At 45.6% G+C, this 8,397-nt stretch overlaps 1 pseudogene; it reads right to left on the bottom strand.

The window, feature by feature from the left end:
* Positions 1-1,399: 1,399 nt before the first annotated feature.
* On the bottom strand, positions 1,400-7,329 carry LOC111240006 (annotated as a pseudogene).
* Positions 7,330-8,397: the final 1,068 nt, after the last annotated feature.

Raw genomic sequence — 8,397 nt, forward strand, 5'->3', positions numbered from 1 at the left:
GCACCGTGACCGGCCCCTTCTCTGCCATTTCCTTCGGTGCTTCCTCGGCCGTGTTGTAGGTGCGCGTCCCTTCCGCGTAAAGAACTCTAAGTCTGGCCGGGAAGGGTGTCTGAAAGCGGATCCCTTCTCCCTCCAGAACCCTCTGAGCTTCCATGTGCTGTTGTCTTTTCTTCAACACACTCGGGGCCTAATCATCGTCCAGATGAATGTGTTTATTTTTCCACATGAAGCCCTTTTTCTGCCACGCTGTTCGCAGATTTCTCTCTTTTGTCTTGTAGCTCAGGAACTTAATAATCATGGATCTCGGAGCTGCTCCTTCTCTCGGTGCGGGTCCAGGTGTCCGGTGTGCCCGTTCAATATGAAGATCCACGTCTTCCGTCAGAGACAAGCCATGTCTCAGCAGTTTTCCGATAAACTCTATCATTGATGAGGACTCGTTCTCTGACCCCTCCGGGATGGAACAGACTCTGATGTTGTTTCGTCTGGATCTTCCCTCCTGGTGCACCTGTCTTTCTTCCAGGTGTGCTTGGAGTTTCATCAGCTCCTACGTCACTTCTTCTAGTCATTGCGGTCTCTCCTCTGTGTTTGAAACACGGTCTTCTACGTCATCGAGTCTCTTTTTGGTTTTGCCGATCTCTTCTTTAATTTCCTGGAGTTGTTGCTTATTGTCTTGTCGGAAATCTTTTATCTGAGCGAGAATGGTTTTCAGGTGAGCCTCCATGTTAGCTTGGTCTTCCTCTCCGCTATCATTAGCCAGCGAGCTGCAGCTAGCTGTTTCCGTGTGTCTCGGTGTCCTGTGCCTGTCCCGCCCTGGAGTCTGGCCTTTAACCATGCTTTTCCGTTTTAAATCGAGCTCGTCGAGTTAATGGAAACTTAAATCCTAGTAGTCGGGAGAGATTCTTTCTTAGGCGGCCATCTTTGCCGCCGCTAAACCGGAAACCGGTTTTCAGATTTCTATATATTTGTGGTTTATAAAAAGATAAGAAATATCAAAGAGGATGCTCGTGTCTATGTTTGGTCACACAGTCAGTTGTCATAGTTATGTTGTGTTAGATTACCTGTAAACTGTGATGTTGTCTGAACTTAAGGGAGGGATGTTATAGTGGCTATTGCATGTTATTAAAGCTCGAGGCCTGTAGAGGGCGCCACTGTATGTGGCATCTGGGGATGATGCAGTGTGTGAACAGGAGAGTCACGTGATGCTACTGACAGGTTGTGTCCTGTCATGATGTGGCCGTGATGAGTCCTGCAAATACAGTCAGCTCACTAAAGATATGCTCTACTTTAATTAACTGATTCCAGTTCAGCAACAGAATGATTCAAATAAAAGCATTTATTTGATCAGTGGTGGAGAAACAAGGAGAAAGAAACATTAGAAGAGAAGAAGACATGAAGAGAACAGAGAGATGAACTCAGCTGGTTTCACACAACAAGGTTTTACAGAGTTCAGCTCAGAAGTGATGCTCTGTGGTGACATCAGAGATGACATCATCGTAGTCCTCATCCAATCCCTGCTCAGCCTGGCTGGGCGGGGTCATCACCACGGAGACGGGCAGGTGATTTCCTACAGTCAGAGCAGGTTGGAGAGAAAACATGAAGAGTTAGAGTTAGAGATGATTGATTGATTGATTGATTGATTGATTGATAGTGTTACCTGTAGGTCTCTGTCTATATAAAGACACCATGATGCCAGTGGAGATGAAGTACGGACTGAACACCACCAGGTAGCGGATCAGGAAGAACACAAGAGGAGGCGGAGCTGACCAAGGGGGAGGGGCTGGTGTAGTGGGCGGGGCTGGAACAGGGGGCGGGGCTGTGGTTGGAGGTCTCTCTGTAGAGAGAATCACCTGGTCAGGTAACATGTGGATCAATAAGTGGTGAAGTCAAAGTGAAGCTCCTGACCTTTGACCTCCTGACCTGTGACAGTGATCCAGCTGGGCGGAGACTCTCCATGACCTGTGATGTCACAGCTGTAGAGGCCTTCATCAGACTTGTCAACATGGTGGATGGTCATGTGACCTGTAGTCTCTGTGATGAGGGAGCCATCTTTATAGAAAGCAGCTGGGAGGTTGGAGGGAGGGGTCTTTGTTTTACAGTGCAGAGTGACATCATGTCCCTCCATCACAGGGAGGACAGGACTCTGCAGGATCACTGCTCCACCTCAACACACAGACAAACTACAGCATTTCATCCATTTACACACAGCTTCATCAACACTGACTCCACAGTCTGATCTTACCAGTGACAGTGATGCTGATGCTGTTACTGGTTGCTCCCTCTCTGGACTCACACCAGTAAACTCCCAGTCAGCTCCACACTGAGTCCTGGTTTCTCTGGTGGTGTTCCTCCTCAGCCTCCATCCAGCAGAGCTGTCGTCCTCCTCACAGCTCAGAGAGACAGAGGCTCCTTTAAACAGCTGAGAGCTGCTGGGACTCACCGTCAGACCAGCTGTGAGGAAGAGGAGAGGACATATACGATGCACATATTCAGTTAAAGTAAATAATCCACTCACCTGTGAAACCAAACAGCTGCTCCAAACACTTAAAACTGAACTCATGTCCGAGGTCAGCTGCCCCCTCTGGCGGCCTATTGGAGCTCCTGAACTCTGTCAACAGCTGATCAGTCTGGTTCACAATGGCAAGACCCGCTTCCAATGAGTCCAGTTCACTTTCAGCTGTATTTGTCCCTGGGGGGCAGTTAGTTGTCTCTTGTATTAAAAGCTAAGGAAATGCACGATGCAGTCCTAACTTGTGCTTTGCTCCCTTCACGCTGTTGAAACAACAGGTTTAACAGTGCACACCTCTTCCTGTTTAGCAGCACTGTTCATTTAGCGTTGGTCTGTAGACGCTCGACACAATCTGACTCAGGAACTCAGAAGGTAAGAACGTGTTTTAAAGCAGCTAGTTAGCTGCTGCTACATTCACCTCCAGCGTCTGGATCAGCTGTGCCACACTGATGGCGTGAGGCCGGCAGACCAGACGTGAACATGGGAAATATATTGCAATATATACAGTTACAGGTAAGGAGGGTTTATCAATGCCCCCCCCCAACTGTTGTTTTACACCCTGACTGAGAAATGTGAGTTCAGATACAGGCTGCACTATCACACCTTCTTCCAACACAATGATGTATATGGAAGCTGCTGCCTGTAGGAATGAAGGAGTATTACTGAGTCTAACAGCTCGATCTCTGACCACACTCTTGTTGTTCTGCTTCTTCCTCTTGTTCCGTCTGTTTTTCTCTTTCAGTCATAAAACAGGTTGTAAACATGTTTGTTATGAAGTCTGGTCTACATCACTACATCTGTTCTCTGAACCTGCTGAACTGAGCCTCGTCCAGCTGCTGCTTCAGTCCGTCCACACACACACACACACACACACACACACACACACACACACACACGTAGAAAGTGACAGCAGGAGTTGACTGACCTGAGTCTGAGGTGCAGCACAGCAGGGAGGTCAGAGCTGCACAGACGTGACCCACAGGTTAGTTAAAGGTTTCACATTCACCCAGAGCAAACTGACAAACACTGTGTCAAAGGTGTGAAGTCATCAGCAGCAGACATAAAGACAAAGAGAGGACTCACAGAGCAGACACAGCAGACATGTTCCCTCCATCCTGACTCTGTGAGGATGTTAGAGCTGCTCTCTGATCAGCTCAGAGTCACTGAGTAAAACCCTCCTCCTTCCTCTGTCTGTGGTTCACACTGCTGTGGTTTCATCTGCAGACACATCCAGTGTGAAGAGGAGCATGAAGATGATGCGTTCACTGACCGTCAGACTAACTGATGGACGTGAGGGAAGCTGCTCTTTTGTTTCTGTCTTGAATTATTCTGAGACAGTTTATTTAATGAAGCGACTGATTGATCACGATTCATGAAATATTGATTTTACACGTTGACAGAAACAAGCTGCTTCTTCCTGTAGATGACAGAGGTGTGGTTGACAGGAAGTGAGATGGAGGGGGGGGGTTTGTCCCTCTGTGTGTGTTACCTGCTTTAACCACCGGACTGTGGTCAGGACGTGACATCATGAAGCTGCACGCCGTCCTCCAGCAGGAAGTGAGCTCAGCTCTCTGGTTGTTGGTTCAGACCGACTTCTACTGGCAAATCTACAAACAACCCAGAGACTGAACATGAGAGAAAACATCTGACTGAGTGTCTGTGTATGAAATCAACCGTTTCAGATTTGATGAATATTCATCGATGAATAAATGTAAAGATCAAGCAGAGGCAGAGCTCAGCTCACAGAGCGACAGGACAGATCACAGAGTTCATGTAGTGCGGTCCAGTCAGACACAGCGGCTACAACTGAGGCTCATCTGAAGGAACTTGGATGTGAAAGTGCACGGTGAACATCGGAGGTCAGACTCTGACCACATGTGAGGGGTTCTTCTCTCCACTTGGGTTCTTGCAGATCGTATCACCAGGCCCGTTTCATCAGGAAGCTCTGCACCTGAGGAACCCAACAATCCCAGAATACTTGGGTAAATCAAGCAGCTGAGGAGATTTAAGGCCTCGCTCAGAGCTCTTCTAGTGTTTGTCCCACAGCTGTTTACTGTGTATATGTACTGTACAGAGAGTATTTAAAGCAGCTGTAGTAAGTGTAGTTACATCCCTGGGCCAGTTGGTGGAGCCATGGCACAAAGAAGAAGAAGAAGACACAGCCTCACCTGTTCTGGTACTGGTTGTAAACCAGTGTGCTGTCACATGATCCGCTGTGTCACGTCTGCATGTTAACCCTGCTGACCCCAACGACCCTGATGAAGCTGTCGGACAGCAGCAGAATCACAGCAGCACAGAAGGACAACACTCAAGTCAAGTACAAGTACTTCACAACTGTGCTAAAGTGGCCACTTGTTACTTTGTACTACTGCGGTCTGGTGTACATGTGTGTACATATATATACTGTTGTCTTCAGATTATAATCTTCCTCTAACAGAATGATTAAAGTATGTCTGTATATCCTCAGCCTCAGCAGCTGCTGCAGGCTGAACTTTTCCGCTCTTTTATTTTGGTTTATAACAAAATCATTTACACTGAAAATCAGGAAACTGTACTTTCATATTACCAAGCTCCTAATTTCCATCCAGCCCCGACACAGAAGAAGCAAAATCACAACACAACATCGTTTTCTTCAAAATAAAGTTCTGCTCTCTGAAAGAAAACATGCTGGTCTGACGACCGGACGCTTGTTTACCACAGGAAGTGAAGAACCGACTCAAAAAAAGACTCTACGTTATGTCCACATCCAATTTCCATTCATTTCCATAATTATCATTGTTATTTATGCTTTTTATTTCATTCATTCTTTGGTTTATATATTTCCACTTTTCCCGCAGCCTGGTTCTCCATCAGAGTGATATCATCTACGATGCTCGTCCATTGTCTGTGTTCTGGTGCATCAGTCTCCAGCCGGTTCTTAGTGTCGGCACAGTCTGGACCACGTATTGATCTGTGATCTGCACATTTCCCTCCAAAAGTCCCGAGTGTAAAACAAGACAGGATGGAGGGATTACACACCCCAGCACCTGACACACAACACAACGTGTAGAATCCCACAGAGGCTCCAGAACACACCTGTGGTTTGTTTCCATGAGGTCACATAGTCTCCTGCATGGCCGCTGAACTTTCACTTGTTTACCTTGAATTTCAGGTGTAACGAAGGAACGAACTGGATTTTTCCAGATAAATTCTCTCCGTTTCTGCGAGTGTGTGGCGTTCTGGTGTTTTCTCCACATATCACACCACATCTTCTCTGGGATCTCTCCATTCAGCTCTTTCCCATTCAGCCTTAACATATAGTGTTGACTCCTCAAGCATAAATACACAACCCTGGGGATAGTTTCACTGCTGCTCCTACAAATACCTTTATGACAGAGTGCATTGTGGGATTTGTTGAATATAATAGTCCCTTATTTGTAAATATCTAAATAAGTCCTGATTTGTTAGTTCATGTGAAATGTTCTCATTTGAGTAATGATGCATATGGCTGTAAACCCCCCCCCCCCCCCCCCACTGTTCAGATCTGAAGTCAGAACTTCCTGGTTTCAGTTCCTCATAAAAAGGATCCATTTCAACAGCCCACGTTTCTTTCCCAATTCCAGTCCTCTTGTACACAAACACGTGTCAAAGCGGCGCCCTGAAGTTTGCTGATGGTTCATATAATAATAGTCCTGCAGTGTCCGAGTTCACCGGCTGGTGTAAGGCGTCCTTCTTGGACATAAACGTCTCCAAGACAAAGGAGACGATTAGAAAAGGTGACGCAATTTAAAATGTGTTATGGATGAAGGTTAACCAGCGTCTGAAGATTGATTCAGAACATGCTGAGTCCAAAACATTACTGTAAGTGACTGTTACCGTCCTCATTAATGAGGAGCCTGTTGGTTCTTACCTCACTCCTCTGCAGTCGCTGTGTATTCTGCATGTCCTGCTATTATCTTTTGATCTGAGCTCTGAACTTCCTCATTCAGGCTGAAGCAGTGGGGGAGGGGCTGCAGAGAACAGCTGGAAATGTTCCACCATCTTGTTTGTGTCTTGTCACAGGGAGAGACTCACGGTGTTTAACCTGCTCAGATACAGTCACAGTCAGAGAGGGGGGGGCTTGTGACTGATCAGAAACCAACATGGAAACAACATATTGATCATAGCAAAGAAAAAACATCCAAGTCAATAGCAACTCTGTACAAATACAGGGATATATGAAGTTACAGGCTTTGTATTGGATCTACTGCTCACTTCTACTTCCTGTATAACGCACTGTGTGGAAGTAAAACAAGTCTCAGCACAAACACCAGCCATATATCTTTAATAAGGCCGGTTACTGTCATCACACGGATCCACTGTTTCTAATGATTTCCTTTATTATAATAAAATAATATTTCAAAGTCACTCCAGATCAAAGGAGGCGTGAGAGGAGAGTTCACTGGACAGAAAGATAAAGAACAAGGGATTAAAAGGAAGGAGGTGTGTTTTTATTGTTGAGGTTAAATCATGGAACGATGCAAATACACATTTTAAAAAACGTGTAACTTCCTTTTGGTCCTTTAACGAGTGTTTCCTAGAGACATTTGTGAGGGTTACAAGTGAGAACTATTTCCTCTCTCACTGGTGTGCAGCTCACCTGAGGAGGACGTAGGCAGGTGTATATCAGCAGGAGGAGCCTGTTCACTCACTGATGACAACATGAACTGTGTTTCCTGTTGTTGTGTTGATATTGTGTAGATTCACTGCATCATGTGTGAGGTCAGGTGGAGGAGGTGTGGCTGCTCAGGTTCAACCTGCAGCAGGGTGTGACACCTGTTCTCCATCAGACTGAGGCTGGAGTGTGAGCTGCCTGCATCAAACACTAGACAGGAAGAAAGTCAGACTGTATATGATCATCACATGTAACAGAGCGACTACACAGCTGCTCGTCATCATCAAGAGCTACGACACTTTGTTCTCTGTGTCATGAAAGGTCAAAGGTCACGAGGTCAGAGAGACGGATCATTATGTTTCATCAGACTGGTGAGAACAACAGAGTTCAACACTTCACTTCACAGCAGTTACTGAATATACAAGATACACATCCAACACTAAACACACAGCTACAGTCACATGGAGAGCTGTGCTACAGCCTCCGTGATCAGCTTCTTCATCACCATCATCATCATCATCATTATAACCTCACACACTTTTCTTTCTGTTATTTGTGTGTTTGTTGTTTGTGTCAGTTTCTATGTTTCAGTCAGAGACTAACCTTTCTGTTGGTCTACAAGTTAATGTTAATAAAGTTTCATTTAAACTCTGATTTATTAACATTATAAAAACAAAACATCTTTCATTCATTATGTTTTTACACTTTTTATTTTCTTCTTTGTGTCATAAAAGCTGGTCAGAGTTCAGACAGACAGAGTGTCAAGTTTCATCACGTTTCATATCACATGAGACTTTACTGGTGTTTAAGAAGTTTCACTTCAACATAGAAATATGTGTTTAATACACAATAAAATATGGGTTTGACATGAAGCAGTGAGGAGAGGAAGAGCTGGAGCTGCAGAGTCCCGACTGAGAACAGCTGCTACTGGCTTCCTGCTGCAGCGTGAGAGCTGGAGCTCAGCCAGGGTTGCTGGTTGGTGGTTTGAAGGGTTAAAGGTCGTTATTTCTCTGTGACATCACCGACTCCCTCTCTGCGACTCTGTCTCAGATCATGGCTGAGAGCTTTAACAAGATGATTTTTATTTGTGCTGCTGTTTTCAGTGGGTTACATGAACGTATATGTGCATACGTCCTCTCAGCTGCACTGCCAGTAACTGGAAATAAAAACATGTCTCCTTTTGATTTGACGAGAGACTGAGTCGGACCTGAAGGAACCCGGTCCTCCGTGTGTTCGGACTGAAGACCACTTTCCTATA

Source organism: Seriola dumerili, unplaced genomic scaffold, assembly GCF_002260705.1.
Source record: "Seriola dumerili isolate Sdu_G_001 unplaced genomic scaffold, Sdu_1.0 BDQW01008004.1, whole genome shotgun sequence".
NCBI classification, from domain to species: Eukaryota; Metazoa; Chordata; class Actinopteri; order Carangiformes; family Carangidae; genus Seriola; species Seriola dumerili.